Raw genomic sequence first — 21,939 nt, 5'->3', positions numbered from 1 at the left:
ATTCAACGAGCTAGTCAATTAGAGGCAAACTAGTGACACTTTGTTTGTCTATGTATATTCACATGTACTAAGTTTCCGGTTAATACAATTTTAGCATGAATAATAAATATTTATCATGATATAAGGAATTAAATAATAACTTTATTATTGCCTCTAGGGCATATTTTATTCATATCCCACATGACACAAATAGACGCCCAAATCGGATGCACAGTCAAACAATACCATTTGCCACTCTTTTCTCACTTGTGTCTCTGTGTCTTCTACACTAATTTAGTAATATCAATTTTTGCCACCTAAGATTTTTTTTGAAATAATTTTTTGCCGCTGCATGAAATTCAAAATTCTATTATATGGTGAGAAGAAATGAATCATATTTGGGATGAAGCGAACATGAGAAATAATAATCCACATCATCTATCTCAATTAGAAACCTTTTTCCCTCTCTTCCTCCATTTTGTGCTTTGTACAAAGTTTTTACGGGCGCCTAGTGTGCTACATGTATTGATCCTCCTCCAATGGCCGGAGAAACTAGAACACGCGTGGGCCCGCCGACGTCGCCCTCTTGCAGGTGCATGCCTCCCCGTTGCAGACGCCGAGGTGGTAGAAACAGGCAGAGGCCCTGCTGCTGGTGCGATGTGAGCGTCGACTTGGCGAGTGGCGCTGCCTTGGACGGCGAGCACGACAAGCTCATGGACAGGTCCAGGTACAGGTCGGTGCAGTGAGGCGCGTCGTTGCTCCTGCCACTGTTGTTGTGCCCATCGTCGGATGACGCCGGCCTCGTGAAGCTCACGGTGCTGCTATGGAAGGCGAAAGGCACGTTGGCAAGCCTGGACGCTGGCGTCAGAGAGGAAGGGAAGACGAGGTCGGTGGTCGATGTGGTGAGCCCTCTGGCAGCGCTGATGGGGCGGCACTTGTGCGGGTCCATGACGCGGTTGAGGAGCTTGCACTTAATGTGCGTGTTCTAGTAGTTTTTGATCTTGTTGTCCGTCTGGCCCGGCAGCTGCCCCACTATCAACGACCACCTGCACGTATATTTGGAGTGACAAATCGTAGTCTCGATCCGTGCCAACCCTACAAACACCCTCGGTGATACCTGTAGAGCACCTTTATGATCACCCAGTTACGAAGTGATGTTCGGATACACACTAAGTATTCCTTTGATTTGAGGGAGTTGCACGATCTCATGGTCTTACAAATAGATACTTGACATGAAGAAAGCTGTAACAATAAACTGCTATGATCAACTGCATGCTAAGCTTACGGTTGGGTCTTGTCCATCATATCATTCTTTTAATGATGTGATTTCATTATCAAAATGAAAAATCATGTCTATGGTTAGAAAACCTTATCCATCTTTGATAAACGAGCTAGTCTAGTAGATGCTCACTAGGGACATAGTATTTGTTTATTTATTTACACATGTATTTAAGTTTCCGGTCAATACAATTCTAGCATGAATAATAAACCTTTATCATGAACAAGAAAAATATGATAATAACCACTTTATCATAGGAGGAGGCGGAGCTCATGAGGCGGGTCGTAGAGGACTCCATGAACGCCCACGATGACAAAGGGAGGGCCTCGAAACCCAGTTCGCCCTCTTTGCGGCCGGCGACATCGCCATCCCGGAGATGGACATGGCCGTCAAGGAGGAGGTGGAGGAGGAGTCCCCATTGTCACGTGGAACCCGCGTGCCAGAGGTGGAGGTGGTCGTCCACGGTGGCGGAGACTGCCGACGGGGTGGGTGTTGGGCCATGGTCGCCCATGCCGCCACGCTCACCAGCGTCGGAGCCGTCACCATGGGAGGAGGTGGTACGTCGACCTCACCATGGATGATGACGAGGACAGCGGTGCGTGAAGACGACGGTGGCATCCAAGACGACCACAGCGGCGGTATCTAATCTATCTTTTTTTATGTTTTTTTTGTTTAAGTTAAGTTTAAATGTGCGCCCGAGACTAGTTTAAACAGTTTTAAGTTTATACTAATGTTTAATTATGTTTTACGTGTGTTTTTAAAAATGTCCGGCCGGCTCTTTTTGAGTTTGCGGATGCGTTGCGGACAAGTTGTGATGCGGCGGTGCGTTGGGTGCACCAACCGGCGGACGGGCAAAACGGACGTCCGTTTGGGGTTGACGGTTGGAGTTGGCCTTATAACCTACCCTACCGCCGGAGACCCTGACGGTAGTAAAAAAATCAGATCCTGATTAATTTTTGAAACCGAGGTCAAATCCGATTAAACTTTAAAAAAGGGTCAAAACACTAAATTTGGCCACAGCAAGCATCGTCATCGTCGCCATGGCTACTGGCAACACTGCACTAGTGCACTGCCCAGTCCTTTAGGGATGTCTACGGCTACGGTCCAATGCTGGCAGCCCTGAAAGCAGACCAGTACTTGTGCCAATGCAGTACAGTATTTTGCAGGTGTTGCATGGACTTCACTGTATTGCAACGCCAAAACTGTCGTACTACTACGTCTCCAAATCTTTCACCAGTGCGATACAGCAAGTACAGCTATACGTACAACGAATAAGAAGAAGATATAGTAACCCGAGGACAGTATTTTGGAATCGTCAACAGCTACACCCTCCGCAATTATGGCCTCCAGCTTCCGAATGTTTTCTATGTTTTGCAAAGACCAACTTGACAATTCAACCGTCTACTTTTTCCAAATATATAGTACGTATATACTATAGGACTTGTTTTGTGAGGGTCAAATATGCTTCTTCCAAATGGCAGACCTAACTTGGCTCCCAGTACGGCGTGTTTGGCCACTAATGGTAGAGCCTCTGGCCTAACCAGCAACCGCTGCTCTCCCAAATGGTGAGATCATGCAGTTATTAGGCCTAATTCTGTTTGTTCCTATGTGACACTAACTCGCTGGTGGTTGCCATTAAGAAGGTCGCAACTTCTAAATAAGAGGAGGGAGGGGCCTCAGGGTCACATGCACTGAAACACGCAGAGGAACAGGACAGGCTGCTGCAATACAGTATTGTGTCCCACCGCAGCTCACGCTGCTGGACAAAACGGCAGGTAGGTACCCGTATGACTAGGGCTTGTGGCCATCCCAACCAACCCACTTGTATACTGGCACAGTAGTCGGCAATCTTCCTATAGTTTTTTCTATTACGTGCTCACATCAAGTTGAAGCTTTTTTTTAATAACGCCAACACTTTTCATTTTTATTTCCTGTTAATCATTGGCCAGGACACGGGGTATGCTTAATCCGGAAGTAGTACGATCTTACGTGCACAAACTGGATTTATTAGTAGTCTCTCTCTCTCTCTCTTTGCGGGGAGTAGTCTCTCTCTGTGTGAAAGCTTTCTGGATGCTTTGTGTGCGGCCAATTCATGGGCATTGGGAAATCGAAAAGGGACCTTTCAAGGAGCATGATGCATGTCTTGGCGGTGTGGGGGCAAATTTGATGTTTTGACCCTTTCATGAAAGTTGAGCTAGATCTCACCCTCATTCAATTTTTTTTGGCATCTGATCCTTTCTCCCCGCCGGGGTCGATGGCGGTAGGGTATACCAGCCTACAGCCAAGGCCCCTAGCGGTACGCAACTTATCCAAATCAGCGCAGTGCAGCCCTACCGTCAAACAGGCTGATGATAGCCTGTGCAACCCTATCGCCGAGGTGTCCGACGGTAGGTGGGTACAAACATTGTATTTAATATTTAGAATTTTTTTGTGCTAGGGCGTGCAACCCTACCGTCAAAGGTCTCGGCGGTAGCAGTTATACCCTATCACCATCGACCCCGGCGGTAGGAAAAAGGTCAGATCTTGAAAAAGAAATTGAACCAGGAATAGATCTGACTCAAGTTTCGCAAAATGGTCAAAACACTAAAATTGTCCCCGGTTTGGCACGCAGAAGTGGCTTTTGACGGAGGCGGCTTGGCCAGACCAGTAACTAATGGATGCATTGTGGGCAAATGAGAATGCGACGCTGCGTCAAGCATCTATAATTAGTCTTTTTTTAAAGGTGGGTTACCCTGCCTCTGCATCTAAGTGATGCATGTAGCCAATTTTAAACAAAAGGCTCAAAAAATCCTGCGATTCGGTACAAGCTCACAAGGGAGCGAGAGTAAAATGAAGAAAAAATGTGCCACAATCGGTGAAAAACAGGTCAAAATGACTAAACACCTAACCTATTATTGAACCGTCATCCAGACAGATCGTAAGTATCCCATGCTACCGTCTCCCACCGGTTGCACCCAATAGCCATAAGCTCCTTGGCTGCCGTAGGACTGAGTAACGACCATATACACATCCAGGCAGTAGCTCTGTATATGACGTGCAAAAAATTAATGAGAGTTTGTCGGTTAAATATCATGTCATTTCCGCAGTTCTATATAGCCCAAAGTAATGCACGTACTAATATTATTCGGAGGGCTGACATCAAAGGCTACATGAATCATACGCCATAAAAGCTTGGCGAGAGAACATTTGAGAAAGAGGTGTTGTATAGTTTCATGTTTATCACAAAAGCTACACAGTTTACTAGCATCCCATCTTCATTTTGCCAAGTTATCCTTGATCACATTTCTGTATGTACAACCACACAAAGATTTTGATTCTTAAAGGTACTTTAATATGTCAAATATGAATTGATTTGGGCACTGGGACAAGAGTCTATTAAGTCTAGATACATAGATTTCACGAAGAATACCCCATTGGCGATAATTTCCAGTGAATCATATCAGATCCATTAGAGAGGTGAACGTCCATCAGCCTCCACATGAGATGTAACTAGTTGTTCCATCAGTCCTCCACTAGAGACCTCCTGAACTGTATATTTAGAGAAACGGGCTGTAATATTGTGCCAATATAAACGTCCTTACATTGTACAATATTATAAAGAGAAGGATATTGTGTGAATAGTGGTGTCTCCCCTAACCATATATCTTCTAAGAATCTAGTCGAGTTACCATTCTGAATGATAAATTTAGTCCTTTGAAAGAAGGATGATGTCGTCCTCATTAGCCACTTCCAGAAATGTGAGTCATTTGGTCTTAAGGTAGCCTGAGCCAAGTTTTTGGACTGTAGGTACTTGTTGCACAAAATTTGTACCCACATTCTTTCGGTTTCAACAGAAAGCGTGTACAACCATTTGTTGAGTAGACATCTATTCTTAGCCCCTAAGTTGTCAATCCCTAGCTCACCTTGGTCCTTCGGCCTACAAATAATATCTCATTTGGTAAGCCTATATATTTTCCTTAACTTGATCGCATTGACAGAAAAATCATGATTGATAGTCTAGCCTTTGCCGTACCCCTGCAGGCACCTTAAAGAAAGACAACAGGAACATCGGCATGCTTGTTAGCACTAAGTTTATTAGAACAAGCCGACCTCCATAAGACATAAGCTTACCCTTCCAACAGCTTAGCTTTTTTTGCAAATCAATCTTCAATGCATTTTCACTGGATAACTAGCGATGATGAATTGGCTAGTTAGGTTTTTGGGCTCACTAGATGACATGACATGGTGGACAAATACACTTTCTTCCCATCTCGACTACTCGCATGGTGAAGCCGCGAGTCGTCTTCTCAGTCGTAGTAGAGTATTCCTTGAGCTCAAACTTTATCACAAAACATATTATTTCCCATTGAAAAGTTGGTAGCACATAGTATCAGGTTGAATTATGTGCCACACTAAGTGGTGGTTGCTTTATCCCATCCTGGTTGCGCGGCCATAGCGCCGGGACACTCTAGGAAGGGAAGCACGACCCGAAAATCCCGTCTGTCCGGGCGAACCAAAAGGGTGCGGCCAAAAAGGAGGAAATATACCTATCGCCTGAATGGAACCATGACATCGATGTGCATCTTTTTCGTATAGACCTTATCTCAAATCGAAGTATCATTTTGTAGAATAGAAGGGATGAAAAAAGGAGATTAGGGAGGAGTTTAGTGGAGTTATGAGAAGAAACCACATACATAGCTCACATTCGCCCTGTATTCTGTCGTGCAACGAGACCCACCACCCGAGCTCGATGTGACTCGTCTGAGCTTCACTCGCGGGAGACTGCTGATTCGTCCATTACTAGCGGGTCTGGCTGAGAGTTGCTTTGAGATTCGTGTTATGCGGGCCAAACAGTGAACACGGGCTACCAAACAGCCCTTTTTCGTCCCACGCGGGCTTGGCTGGCCTCTAAGTAGGCTATCAACATGCCCTAGATGACATGACATGGTATGTAAGTATGTGACAAACACTACACTTTCTTCACGGCCTAGTGGCATCGTGAATCCTCGACTTCTCTTTTCAGCCGTAGCAGAGTATTTGTTGAGCTCAAACTCTGACAGACAACATATAATTTCCGTTGAAAAGTTGGTAGCACTTAGTATCAGGTTGAATTATGTGCCACGCCAAGTGGTGGTTGCTTTATCCCATCCCAGTTGCACCGCCACAGCGTCAGGGAGAATATGGGAGGGGAAGCACGACCCGAAATCCCGTCTATCCGGGTGAACCAAAAGGGTGTGGCCAAAAAGGAGGAAATATACCTATCGCCTGAATGGAACCATGAAATCGATGTGCATCTTTTTCGTTTAGACCTTACCTCAAACTGAAGTATCATCCTGTAGATTAGAAGGGGCGAAAAAGGAGATTAGGGAGGGGTTTAGTGGAGTTATGAGAAGAAACCACGTACAGAGCTCACATCCGCCCTGTATTCTCTTGTGCAATGAGACCCACCACCTGAGCTCGATGTGACTCGTCTCATCTTCGCCAAAGACTGCTAATTCAGCCGTTACTAGCGGGTCTGGCTGAGAGTTGCTTTGAGATTCGTGTTATGCAGCCAAACAGTGAACACAGGCTACCAAACAACCCATTTTCGTACCACGCGAGCTTGGTTGGCCTCTAAGAAGGCTATCAGCACGCCCTAGATGACATGACATGGTATGTAAGTATGTGACAAACACTACACTTTCTTCATGACCTAGTGGCATGGTGAATCCTCGACTTCTCTTTTCAGCCGTAGCAGAGTATTTGTTGAGCTCAAACTCTGACAGACAACATATAATTTCCGTTGAAAAGTTGGTAGCACTTAGTATCAGGTTGAATTATGTGCCACACCAAGTGGTGGTTGCTTTATCCCATCCCGGTTGCGCCGCCGCAGCGTCAGGGAGAATCTGGGAGGGGAAGCACGACCCGAAACCCTGTCTATCTGGGCGAACCAAAAGGGTGTGGCCAAAAAGGAGGAAATATACCTATCGCCTCAATGGAACCATGAAATCGATGTACATCTTTTTGTTTAGACCTTATCTCAAATCGAAGTATCATTGTGTAGATTAGAAGGGACAAAAAAAGGAGATTAGGGAGGGGTTTAGTGGAGTTATGAGAAGAAACCACGTACGTAGCTCACATCCGCCCTGTATTCTTTCGTGCAATGAGACCCACCACCTGAGCTCGATGTGGCTCGTCTCAGCTTTGCCGGAGACTGCTGATTCGGCCGTTACTAGCGGGTCTGGCTGAGAGTGGCTTTGAGATTCGTGTTATGCGGGCCAAATCATGAACATGGGCTACCAAACAGCCCATTTTCGTCCCAGACGGGCTTGGTTGGCCTCTAAGAAGGCTATCAACACGCCCTAGATGACATGACTTGGTATGTAAGTATGTGACAAACACTACACTTTCTTCACGACCTAGTGGCGTGGTGAATCCTCGACTTCTCTTTTCAGCCGTAGCAGAGTATTTGTTGAGCTCAAACTCTGATAGGCAACATATAATTTCCATTGAAAAGTTGGTAGCACGTAGTATCAGATTGAATCATGTGCCACGCCAAGTGGTGGTTGCTTTATCCCATCCCGGTTGCACCGCCGCAGCGTCGGGGAGAATCTGGGAGGGGAAGCACGACCCGAAAATCCCGTCTGTCATGGCGAACCAAAAGGGTGCGGCCAAAAAGGAGGTAATATACCTATCGCCTGAATGGAACCATGACATCGATGTGCATCTTTTGTATAGACCTAATCTCAAATCAAAGTATCATTGTGTAGATTAGAAAGGACGAAAAAGGAGATTAGGGAGGAGTTTAGTGGAGTTATGAGAAGAAACCACGTACAGAGCTCCGCCATGTATTCTTTCGTGCAATGGGACCCACCACCTGAGCTCGATGTGGCTCATCTCAGCTTGGTTCGCCGGAGACTGCCGATTCGGCTGTTACTAGAAGGTCTGGCTGGGAGTTGCTTTGAGATTCGTGTTATGAGGGCCAAACAGTGAACACGGGCTACCAAATAGCCCATTTTCGTCCCACGCGGGCTTGGTTGGCCTCTAAGTAGGCTACCAACACGCCCTAGATGTCATGACATGGTATGTACTCCCTCGAGTCCTTTTTACTCTAGATATAATAATTGTCTGAAGTCAAATTTTGTAAAGTTGATCATATTTGTATGAAAAAATATTAACATCTAAAGTGCTAAATTTATACAATATGAAACTAAAATCATGACGCATTTAATGTTGTTAATTGCACATTCTGAATCTTGGTAATTTTTTCTATACATTTGATCAAAGTTTACTAGGACAAATTTTATATGTGAATTAAGAAGGACAGGAGGGAGTAAGGATGTGAGAAACACTACACTTTCTTCACGGCCTAGTGGCATGGTGAATCCTCGAGCTCTCTTTTCAGCCGTACCAAAGTATTTGTTGAGCTCGAACTCCGACACACAACATATAATTTCCCGTTGAAAAATTGGTAGCACGTGGTATCTGGTTGAATTATGTGCCATGCCAAGCGGTGGTTGTTGCTTTATCCCGGATGCGCCGCCGCAGCGTCGGGCAGAATCTGGGATGGGAAGCTCGACCCGGAAATCCCGTCTCTCCAAAAGGGTGCGGCCAAAAAGAAGGAAATATACCCTAGTACCGGCCGCGTTGCGTCGGAATCTAATCCGTCCGGGAGTCGCGGTCGTCGGTGATTTCATCCCCCTACCAGCCAGCAACAGCCACATCCGTCTCATCATCGTCCTCGTCCCACGTTGTTCCACTTCTTAATCTTCCCCGTCAAAACGGAACGGATACCCTCCGCTTCGGATGAGACGACAGAGTGGGCGGGGGCCCCTACACACACCCACGCACACTAGTACTAGTAGCTCAGCTGATTGAATGGTTCGTGGGGATCCGCAGGGCCACGACGCCCGGAAGAACCATTTTGGGTCCGCATCTACTCAAAGTGATGATCAGAATCAGATCACTGTTCCGGAGTAGATCGCGCCGGGACTGGTCGCTGTTTCCTCTTTCCCGCTTTGCCAAAACACGCGGTGACACGGGTTTCATCCCCTCGTGAATGATGAGCCAAGGAGATAAGTGCTTCCACAAGCCGAGGAGAGATTCCCGTTCACTCGTGCACCAGTTAGAAGCAGGTTCCCGCGGGAGACGTGGCCAACTTCGATCCGGTAAATGACACCAATTTTCTGGCGGGCGTCACCTACGTACATGCGATAACAACATAAAGCTTTGTGAAACCTCGCCGATGATCCCCTTGCAACGCTATCTCCTCGCGCATGTGTCACGCTCGGGAAGCAATCGGCATCGCTGCCGCCCCGGCCGGCCGGCCGGTCCAACTCGCTCGCGCCATGTCACGGCTCCCCGCCGGCGTGTCCACACGGTGTCACGGCCACGGGTGATCTACGTACGCGATCATGACGGCCGCCGCCTCGGCATGCGTCTAGCTACCACCAGCTACTACGACGGATGCAGAAGCTTGCAAGCTTTGCATGCGTTGGTGGATTGATCGCAGGCAGAGCGCGCAAGCAACCGGTGGAAGTTCCCAAATACGGGAGGATGGCGAGCGCAAGCATCGTGCCAACAATGACACGTCGGGAAGACTGTGGTATGGTATACGAGGACAGGGATCCGGACTCGTCTGTGGAAATAGTATTGTAACGGCGTGAGTCGCTTTCGGGAGTATCTTGCTACGGAGAGTAGCACGGCGGAAAATAGCGCCTGCGAAAACAACGGTTGCCGCCTTGTTTCAGCTACCGATGATAAGCGGTGTACCATGTGCGGCTGTGGAGTACGGGGTACGGAACCCGCAGAGAAAAATGCACTGATCTGACAGGGAAATTCTGCCTCATAAAGCTACAGAGTCGTCGTTACAGGACGAGCAAGGAGGTACTATATATATATATATATATATATATATATATATATATATATATATATGCATGCTCGTAGTACAGTGCTAACCGTTTATGTGCAAATTAGAGGGCTACGTGTACACTTAGTCGACTCGATTATTGAAAAACCATAGTCATCAGCTAGTCATGGTGCAAATGCTCCATTTTCTCACTCATTAGCTAATCAAAGAGAGAAGAACATCCACACTGCCGGGGGAGGGGTAAATAATTGGTGATCTCGGGTGTGCGTACGTACGTGTTTGCATGCAGCAAGCAAAGCAAACTGAACAAGAACATGGTACAGCTGGTTGGTGAGGCCGGCAGATTCAAACGTCCGACGTGTCGTCGCGATACCATGACTCATGATATATGCTCTGACCTTCCTCTTGCTTTGGAGTGATCATAGTGAGTGGCGTCCGGCTTCAAATCTTCTCGTTTCAAACATGATGGCAGATGAAGCAAAGGTTGACCTTATTTTTTTTCGATGAGAGGGGCCACATGGCCCCCATTTTCATTAAGAAAATGGAGTCTTTTACAAGCAAGGTGCAGTACACTTTTTACATCCCTGGCACAAAACCACATCAGGATGCTACGACACACAAGTAACCCAACCAGTACTAGCATACTTGTCTAGATAACATCGAGCCAGATCGGCGGAACAAAAGCTACATAAAAAATAAAGGTAGGTGACGATAGAACAAAACCTAGCTATAACCAGCATCAGAAATATCCACTCTTTTGGGTGATAGCCAGAAGCGATCCAAGCCTTTGAAATCAGCACCTTCAGCAACTGATTTCATCAGATTCTCCTCACATACGACGCCCACCCATATCCTCTCCTGAAAACATCCCGAGTCACTTGGGCAATCCTTCTAGCGACCAACTGTAGCGTGTTTTGCAGTCCTTTTTTCTGCAAAATTTTCCACGAATAGAGAAGGGAGCAAACAGACATAATAATATCAGTAGGATCATTGGGCTTTACACCTTGAAAGCATGATTTATTTCTTGTTTTCCAAATAGACCATATCAAAGCAGCAACACCAAGCATAACAACTACTCTATCTTTGCCAGTGTAGTTAGGCAACCAATTCTGGCATAAATCAAGGAAAGACACAGGGGATCTTTGGTTACCCAAGGAGCACCCCACAATACTCCATAAGAACCTAGACAGGGAACAAGAAAAGAAAAGGTGATCCACATTCTCTATACTGTCACAAAACTCACAATGCTAGCACCTTTCCACCCTTTTTTACTTAAGTTATCTTTGGTTAGGATCCTATTCTTGATCACTAACCAGGAGAAGGCTTTAATTTTCAATGGCATCTTCATTCTCCATAGCAACTTATAAGGGAAAACAACTTGTCGAGCAACAAGATAATGGTACAGAGATTTAACCGAAAAGTTCCCAGAAGAGGGGTAAGAAGCCATTTAACTCTGTCAGGTTCCTCCGACAAGGTCACCTGACTACACATATCAAGTAATTTGTTCCACATCTCAAGGGTCTCCCCATACAAACATCTCCTAAATCTGATGCAATCAAAATCCTGGCTAAACACCTTCGCGACCGTGACGTGCCTACAAAAGGTCAAGTTGTAAAGATGTGGGAAAACCAAACATAGAGGTTTGTCTCTTAACCAAACATCCTCCCAAAATCTAGTTTTGCGACCATCACCCACAACTCTCTGGCAGCATCTATAAAAAGTATCTTTAACCTCCATCAAACCATTCCAGAAATGGGAGTTGCCAGGAGAAGATTCACATTGAGTCAAACTTTTCTTTTTCAAATACTTTGCTCTAATCATCTCCTGCCAATCTCCATCCTCGTTCTGTAGCCGCCAAAGCCACTTGCACAAAAGACTTATATTCTTTATATCTAAATTAGTAACTCCCAGGCCACCCTGATCTCTAGGTTGGCACACATCAATCCAGTTTACCAGATGATATTTACGCACACCCTCCTTTTCTTGCCAGACCAACCGAGCTCGGAAAAAGTCAAATCTTTTACCCACGCCTTTTGGTAGTCTAAAAAAAGAGAGCATGTGACTGCGAATGTTACTCATGCAGGTTTCTGCAAGGATTAGCCTACTCCCCATAGGAAGCAAGCTCCCCTGCCAAGTAGCTGCTTTCCTTTCACACTTCTCCTCTGCAGATTTCCAATCCCTATTACCAAGCCTCTTATAATGTAAAGGAAGACCCAGATACCCAAAAGGAAACTCACCAATAGCACACGTAAAAATCTGAGCATAATCATTCCGTTTTGGTTCAGCACCACCAAAACAATAAACCTCGCTCTTCAGAAAATTAATTTTTAGACCAGTCAGATGCTCGAACACACACAAGATAATTTTTAAGTTTCTAGCACCCTCTAAATCATCCTCAATCATAAAAATAGTATCATCCGCATATTGTAATATAGAAAGGCCGCCGTCATACAGCTGGGGAACTAAACCTTTAATAAAACCTTGCTCCTGCGCCCTTTTCACCAAGGTCACCAGGACATCAGCCGCTATATTGAACAACAGGGGGGAAAAGGGATCTCCCTGTCTAAGTCCTTTCCTAGTAGTAAAGTATTTGCATATCATATCATTCAAAGTAATAGCAACTTTCCCATTGTAAGTAACTGCCTTAGTCCACTGAATAAACTTTTCAGGGAACCCCTTCATCTCCAACACAGAAAGCATAAAGGGCCAATTAATTTTATCATACGCTTTTTCGAAATCCACTTTAAACAACACACCAGAAACTTTATTCTTATGTAAGAAGTGCATGGTTTCATGTAACATAACTACGTTATCCAGAATGTAGCGACCTTTTATAAAAGCTGTTTGAATACGAGAAACTACCTTATCCGCAACAAGCATAGCCCTAGTGTTTAGAACTTTAGTAAAGATCTTGAAGGGAACATTAAGCATGCATATAGGCCTATACATCTGGATCTTATCAGCTCCCTGCCCTTTGGCAATCAGAGTCACTATACCATAGTTTAGTCTAGAAATATCGAGCTTGCCCTCGAAAAAATCACAGAACAATTGGAATAAGTCTTGACAAATCAGATTCCAAATTTTTTGAAAGAACTCTATGGGCATGCCATCAGGACCTGCAACCCTATTATGTTTCATAGAAAAAACAGCAAGCTTAATCTCATCCATGGAGAACCTAGATATCAACTTGCTCTTGTCATCACTATCCAAGACAACAGGAACAAGAATGCTCAAAGACACAGGTAAAAGGTCTACATGACCAAACAATTTTTTGTAAAAATTAGTGGCATAATCAAGCAGCTTATCATCTCCTTGAATAATCCCTTCCTCCTGAACAAATCTGAAAAATTTTCTCTTACGCTTCCTACCGCTAGCTTTGATCATAAGATACCTAGTGATATTATCGCCTTCTCTAATATCCCTCTCTTTCGAGCGTTGGTACCACTTAATCTCTCCCTCTCGAAGCAATTTATTCAAGTTATACTATAAAACATTTCTTAACTCATAGTCAGCAACCGAGAACCCAGTTTGCTCACATCTTTTATCAATATCATCTTGCTGAGTAATTAAGCTATTTCTACTTTTCTTATACATCCCTTCAACATTGAGATTCCAGCCCTTCAGGCACCTTCTCAAAAGCCCCATCTTCTGCTGCCAGACAGCCAGATTATCCTTACCACACAAATTAGTACTCCAAACCCTATTAACTATGTTTACAAGGTCCTCCCTAGCAAACCAACATAATTCGAAGCAAAAAGGTTTATTAAAAACATTTGGTTTAACCCCGGTATGCATAAGTAAAGCTGTATGGTCAGAGACACCTCTAACTAGTGTTCTGACTGTAACTAAGGGAAACTTCAGCTCCCAGCTAGGGCTAACTAAAATCCTATCCAGCTTAACAAAGAGAGGATCAATTTGATTATTTGAAAAAGTAAAATTTCTGCCAGAGAGCTCCAGCTCCTTCAACCCCCAATGTTCAATAATTGAATTAAAGAAGAAAGACCACTTGGGAAGCTTCTTAGTTTCATTCCTATCCTTACTTCTCCTAATGATATTAAAGTCGTCTCCAACAACAAAAGGAAAAACACTACTACCAAGCATTTGCACAAAACTAATTAAGAACTCCTCTTTATCTCTAGAATGAGCAGCCCCGTAAACATTGACCAGATTCCATTTGAAACCGGTCCCCTTATCCATCACGGTCATTCGAGTCATATATTTACTAGCTACACACGTATCCACATCGAATAAATCTTCCCTAACCCCCATAAGCAATCCCCCTGAAGCACCCACAGCTGGTTGCCAGAGCCATATAAAAGTAAAATTACCACTAATTCCCGCCAACCACATATCAGTGAAGTCCTTTTTCTTAGTCTCTTGAATACAAACGAACTCTACCTTATGCTCACAGATGGTTTTTTTAAGAAACCTTCTTTTTTCAGGTTCCCCTAAACCTCTAGCGTTCCAAAAAATACCAGCCATAAAAATAAAATATACTTATTACCTACCATTTTCACTACTAGAACTGCATCTCACCTTTGGCTTAACACTGAAAGCACCAGTGCAAGTCTTTTTCTGCTTAGGTTTAAATAAAGAAGAAAGCAACACTATTTCATCTCTTAGATCCCCATCCTCTTCGGAATCAGAATCAGAATCTGAAATTAAATTTCTAATTGCCTCTGGGTCAAAGCTATCCAGCTTTGACTCAATATCACATTTCTCTCCACTACTTTTTCTCAGTCTAGCAGCATAAAGATCTCTCCTGGACTCTTCAAGCCCTTTAATCATAAAAATAGTTCTCTCTACTTCTTCATCATTTCTACCTAAACTGACACCAATGCAACTAGTAATATGGGCAATAAAACTAGGGACGGTATTTAAAACAGTAGGTATAGACGTTTCACCTGGGGTCTTTTCCAGATTTTTCCTCCTTGCCATCTCCGCAGCCTTGTCCATAGTTTGCCCTTCATCCTTATTCTTGTTCCTGTCGCTCCTTCTTCTTGCTGCCTCATCCAAAGCAGCCCTGTCCTTGGCTTTTTGAACTCTCGCAGCGACATCAGATAGTTTCTTTTTGGTAGGGTCATCATCCACTCTAATATCTTGTAGCAGAACTTGCAAAACAGATACTGCACCCCCATCAACAGAAGGATTTTTTGATACAAAACTCTCTCAGGCGGTATAGCAGCTGTCTTGGAGTTCAGATAAACAGGATCTTCATTCTCTTTATCAGGAGTACTCTGTAGTTCACCAGAATCCGCAGCAAGTAAATCTTTATCAGCAGCATCGTTGATTTCCTTAATCCTCTGTGGACTAATGCCCAAGCTCCTAGCAAAGTGATCTGGATCTTGTGTACAATCGAACTCATCCTCCTTCAGACTCTCTTCCTCCTCAGTAAAGTCCTCTAACATAGTAGTGTCTTTAGCAAACTCAGCATTGACCTGTTCCACTCCCGAGAGCATCTTTTCACTGGTTAATTTTTTCTCAAGAAGTAGCTTCCTAGTTTCCCTCTCAGCAATTAAATTTTTTTCTAACTCATATTGGCTAGGAACGACCTCTTCTACATGTGAGCTACCACCATTTTCAGCATCAGAGGCTGTGGGAGCACCATGTTTGGGAGATTTCCCACTTCCAGCATCAGTTCCGGATGATTTGTCCCAAGGTCGCTTCTCATTATTGCTTGATTTTGCTACAGCAGCTCTAGGATGGCTCACTAAGATACCATCCTCCATTGGACCTCCTTCTTCCACAATGTCTTCTAGGTCAAAGAAAATGTTGTATATGTACCCATCCTCATGGAGAGGCGCACTGGGTGGAATTTTCCTCAGGTCCATGACACCCACCTTTGCTCTGAGTATCTCACATTGTCTGTACAGCTCCATATCCAATTCAAACACATGCCCGATTAGCGACCCAGCTTCACAAAAGCCCTGGTAATGATGCAATGTTTCCGGCACCCCTGATATTGTGACCCAGCATATATACAGCTTGTAAGAGGCCATAGAGGAGTTCATCCATCTGTTCACCTTCACGTTAGCTTTGCTGCCAATCAGACCAAAAAATTTATATGCTTTCATTTCATCAATCTTTTGGAAAGAAGGGAACTTCATCAGGAAACTATCTTTGAGGTATGGCTTTGCCTGCCACTGCCATCCCCACTGAAACATCATGCTAAATGAGTTCACCAATTGTTGTGCAGTGAGCACGTCATCTTTCACAGTAATAATAGCAATTGCCTGCTTGGCCTTATCTGCCTCCGGCTTCCTCCCAGATCGTGCAGTAAACATCTGAAGTCCATCTGCCCCTATCCCGATCAGACCAGCCACTGTTTTAGGTTGCGTTAGCAGATTGCATTTGCGGGATATATGAGCATCTCGTTTAGTGCAATTAACACAAAACAATGAAGTCTTACAGTCCTTAACACCATGTCCTGGCTGTTCACATTTATAGCAGATGAAAGAAGGTCTACTAGCATCAGTAGAAGCATTGCTATTAGCTCCAGCACTAACAAAACCAGACCCAACAATTTCTTTAGCATTGTTACCAAATCCAGCACCCAGAAACCCAGCCTCAAATTTTCCATTAGCGTTGCTACTAGTAGCACCTGCATTTATGAAACCAGTGCCAAATTTTCCTTGTTCTGTCCCCTGACCAGTTCTTTGACCATTCATCCCTGCCTGCTGAAAATTACCAAGGCTCCCTCCCCCCATTTGTACATGTTGTTCAAACCCATATCCTGACTGGTTAGAGGCTGGGGGCATACCTGAATTGCCAAAATGATTGTATCCAGGAACAAAGAACTCCCCTGTTTGCATCATCTGAGGAACTGGCTGTCCAGCGAAGGATCCAGGTCCCGGCCCAAATCCACCACCGAAATATGGATTGACCAGAGGGGGTTGCTGCTGTGGTGGTCCGCGCCACCCTGGCCAGTCGTCGCCGGCGTGGCTAGCCTGCCGCCCACGCCCACCTCCAACACCGTCTTGCCTTTCCCCTCTCCAATCTCCCCGTCCAGCCATGATCGCTTGGGCAAAGGTCAGGCCTCCGCTAGACACAGGAGGGTGGAATCCCGATCCGCCGCCAACAACAGGCCACACCGCCGCCTCAACAGTCGCTCGTCGCCTAGGGTTTGCCTCACGGCGAGGAACCTCCAGCCACCCCCCACGAAATTGGGCTCGATTCGGAGCCGCACAGGCCCACAGCGGTTGAAGGAGAGCAGTTAGCGAAGGCATCTCCCGAAAATCCGCCATCGACGTCGATCCTTCGTGTTTTTGGATGGGCTCCACGTGGGTAGTCCATCCGCCATGGATCGGGTTAGCGCAGTCAACAGCTGGAAGCGCGTTGGGGCCGCCCACGCTTTCGCTCGGGTGCTCTCGTGAGAGCAATTGATCTCCGTCAATTGCCGCAACCCAATCTACCTCCGACACCGCAACTCGCCGGGAACCCTGTCGAGGACGCACCCACGCATCATCGGAAGGAATTGGTGGGGACTGAAGACAGGGACGATCACATACTCTCACCTGAGACATCACCGGCGAAGCGAGGTCACCCGGATGCGCCTAAGACCATCCATCATCATCCTTGGCATAGGAGCTGAGGTCAGGGCCGCGCGAGCCATCGGCTGCTATCCCGCCCTCCGGCTGCATCCGCCCCCCACAGCCCTCGCTCGGGAGCGACATCCTCTTCCCCCGATTCCCTCCCTCGGCCGCCGGCCGGGGCGGGCGATTCGCGCCGCGGGGATCGACGCTCAATTGAATAATAGTATGAGGACGGAGACTCCTTCACCAACCATTGCTGCCTCAGGTGCCACACACCGGAAACCTCTCACACCAAACTTCCGTAATAATCGAAATTGATTGATCGTCCAAATCCTAAGTAGAAATGAGGTACGTGGTGCATGCAAACATGTGGAAAGCGTAGAAGAAAGTACCAAAGATTATATGGTGACATTTTTAAGTCTTAATAAAACATAATGTCGACGTCCAACTTACCTGCAAGAAACCCTTTTCATTGTTTGACAAAAGGTGATTAATTTTCTGCAACTCGTGGCACTAGAAAAAAAGCGAAAGAAGGCTCCAATGATAGTTAACTCTCTCCAGGTGTAAAACGAAAATGGCATTCAACTTGCCACTGACATAATCAACAATATAAACTATAAGCGCCGAGGACGTGTTATATATATCCACATTCACTAGAGTCCATCATTTGCTTCCAATTTACGCATTTTGTATGATGAAGCTGCACTGGGTTGAGATCCTCTGCAGTACTGTATGGTGTTGTAGTGCAGATGACATGTGGAGCCGGGTCCACATGTCAGTGATTGTACTGTACCATACAGTACTGCAGAGGATCCCAACCCAGCTGCACTATGAAGCTTTGAGGTAAATTCACAAGATTTTTTGGGACTACTACCGGTCTCATTTCCATTTGCCCCTTTTGCGACTTCTGAACCTAGCTACGTTGGTAGGCTAACTTACCACCATAACCCACACGATAGCAGATTTGCAATGTCATGTCATTTTTTCACATAAAATTGAGATGACCAACTATTTTTTGTCATGTATGCCTCCATCAACCGATTGATGGTTTCGAAGAGCACCTATCCATTTTAAAAATCAGATACCTTTTTCATTTCTAATTATCCATAGTTAATGAAATATTTTCCTAATTTTGTAGTTGTTTACGAAAAAGCCAAAAAATAGTAAGCAGGACAGACCAATCAAAACACCCTTACAAAAGATGAAAATTGAGAATGTGTTACATATGCCCACTTGCACGAGTGTCCATAAGTTGCTTTCAATTTACGCATATCGTATGATGATGCTGGACCACCATGAAGCTTTCAGGTAAATTAAGAAATTGGGACTACTACAAGTGTCATTTCCACTTGTCCCTTGGCCACTTTTGAACCTAGCTAGTTTGGTAGGCTAACTTACCACCATTACCCACACAACAACAGATTTGCATCCTGATGTCATTTTTTCACGTAAAAATAAGATGGTCAACTATATATTTTCCATACCTACCTCTATCAACCGATGGGTTGTTTCGATGAGCGCCTATCCATTTCAAAAATCATATACCTTTTTCATTTCTAGCTATCAATAATTAACGAATGATTTTCCTAATCTTATACTTTTGGGCGAAAGAGCCAAAATGTATTAAGCAGGACATACCCTTGAAAACACCCATATAAAAGATGATTTTTTGGCGTGTTTCATATATCCACTTGCACCAGAGTTCAAAACTTGCTTCCAATTTACGCATTTTATATGATGAAGTTGGACCACCATGAAGCTTTGAGGTAAATAAAAAAATTGGGACTACTACAAGTGTCATTTCCACTTGTCCCTTGGCGACTTTTTAACCTAGCTAGGTTGGTAGGCTAACTTACCACCAAAACCCACACGATAACAGATTTGGAACCTCGTGTAATTTTTTCATATAAAAATTAGATCACCAACAATATTATTTTCATGCCTGCCTCTATCAACCGATGGATGGTTTCGAAGAGTGACTGTCCATTTTAAATATTAGATACATTTTTCATTTCAAACTACCTATAGTAAACGAATGATTTTCCTAATTTGTACTATTTTTTGAAAAAGCCGAAATGTATCAAGCAGGACAAACCCTTGAAACACCCTTACAAAAGATGAAAATTGATGACGTGTTACATATATCCACTTAAAGAGAAGTCCATAACTTGCTTCAAATTTACGCATTTTGAATGATAAAGCTGGACCAACATGAAACTTTGAGGTAAATTAAAAAACATTAGGACTCCTACAAGTGTCATTTCCACTTGTCCCTTGGCGACTTTTGAACATAGCTAGATTGGTAGGGTAGCTTACCATCATAACCCACTCGACAGAAGATTCACAGCGTCTTGTGATTTTTTCACATAAAATGGGATGGCTAACAATATTTTTTTTCATGCCTACCTCTATCAACCGATAGATGGTTTCGGAGAGAGCCTATCCATTTTGAAAATAATATAACTTTTTAGTTTCTAACTACCCATAGCTAATGAATGATTTTCCCACTTTTGTACTTGTTTGCGAAAAAACCAAAATGTATTAAGCAGGATAGACCCTTTAAAACACCCTTAGAAAAGATGAAATTTGAGGATGTGTTACATATATCACTTGCACTAATGTCCATAATTTGCTTCCAATGTAAGCACTTAGTATGATGAAGCCAGAGCACCATGAAGCTTTGAGGTAACCTCACAAAGTATTTCGGGACTACTACAAGTATCATTTTCACTTGTCCCTTGGCAACTTTCGAACCTAGCTAGGTTGGTAGGGTAACTTACCACCATAACCCACATGACAGCAGATTTGCAACCTCATGCCATTTTTCACATAAAAATGAGATGGCCAACTATATGTTTTTCATGCCTACGTCTATCAATCGATGGATGGTTTCGAAGCGCGCCTATCTATTTTAAAAATGAGATGCCTTTTTATTTCTAACTATTCATAGCTAACGAATGATTTTCCTAATTATGTAATTTTCTGCGAAAAGCCAAAATGTATTGAGCAGGACAGATCCTTCAAACACCCTACAAATGATGAAAATTCGGGACGTGTTACATGTATCCACTTGCATCAGAGTTCGTAACTTGCTTCCAGTTTCCACATTTTGTATGGTGAAGGTGGACCACCATGAAGCATTGAGGGAAATTTTGGAAATATTTTGGGACTACTACAGGTGTCATTCAACTTGTCCCTTGGAAACTTTTGAACCATGTTAGGTTGGTCGGCTATAACATACCATCATAACCCACATGACAACTGGTTTTTAACCTCATGCCATTTTCACATAAAAATGAGTTGGCCAATTATATTTTTTTTCATGCCTACCTCTATCAATCGACAGATGGTGTCAAAAAGCACTCATCTATTTTAAAGATCATATACCTTTTTCATTTCTAATTATTCATATTTAACGAATGATTTTCCTAATTTTGTACTTTTTTGCGAAAAGCTAAAATGTATTGAGCAGGATAGACCCTTCAAACACACTTACAAAAGATGAAAATTGAGGACGTGTTACATATATCCATTTGCAGTAGAGTCCATAACTTGCTTCCAATTTATGCATTTTGTATGATGAAGCTGAACCACCATCAAACTTTGAGGTAAATTCAAAAAGTATTTTGGGACTACTATAGGTGTCATTTCCACGTGTCCCTTGGTGACTTTTGAACCTAGCTAGGTTGGTAGGCTAACTTACCATCATAACCCACACGGCAGTAGATTCGCATCCTCATGTCATTTTCACATAAAAATGAGATGGCCAACTATATTTTTTGATGCCCGCCTCTATTAATTGATAGATTGTTTCGAAGAGCGCCTGTCGATTTCGAAAATAAGATATCTCATTTCTAACTATCCATAGTTAACAAATGTTTTCCTAATTATGTACTCGTTTGTGAATAGCCAAAATGTATTAAATAAGACAAACCCTTCAAAACACCCTTAGAAAATATGAAATTGAGGACGTGATATATATATATCCACTTGCACTAGTGTCCATAACTTGCTTCCAATAAGCATTTTGAATGATGAAGCTGGACCACCATGAAGCTTTGAGGTAAATTCACAAATTACTTTGGGACTACTACATGTGTCATTTCCACTTGTCCCTTATCGACTTCCGAACCCACACGACAACAGATTTGCAACCTCATGCCATTTTTAGATAAAAATGAGATGGCCAACTATATTTTTTAAGCCTGGCTCTATCAACCAATGGACAGTTTCAAAGAGTGCCTATCTGTTTTAAAAAATAGATACCCTTTTTATTTCTAAAAATTCATAGTAAACAAATGGTTTTCCCAATTTTGTAC

At 43.9% G+C, this 21,939-nt stretch overlaps 2 pseudogenes; both read right to left on the bottom strand.

The window, feature by feature from the left end:
- Positions 1–495: 495 nt before the first annotated feature.
- LOC147980803 (transcription repressor MYB4-like) lies at positions 496–1,188 on the bottom strand (annotated as a pseudogene).
- Positions 1,189–14,588: 13,400 nt separating this feature from the next.
- On the bottom strand, positions 14,589–17,101 carry LOC147980802 (uncharacterized; annotated as a pseudogene).
- Positions 17,102–21,939: the final 4,838 nt, after the last annotated feature.

Source organism: Triticum urartu, chromosome 3A, assembly GCF_056163025.1.
Source record: "Triticum urartu cultivar PI428250 chromosome 3A, HENAU_Tu73, whole genome shotgun sequence".
Lineage (NCBI taxonomy): Eukaryota > Viridiplantae > Streptophyta > Magnoliopsida > Poales > Poaceae > Triticum > Triticum urartu.
Note: the sequence above shows the minus strand (reverse complement) of the source record. Positions and strands in the feature narration are given on the sequence as shown.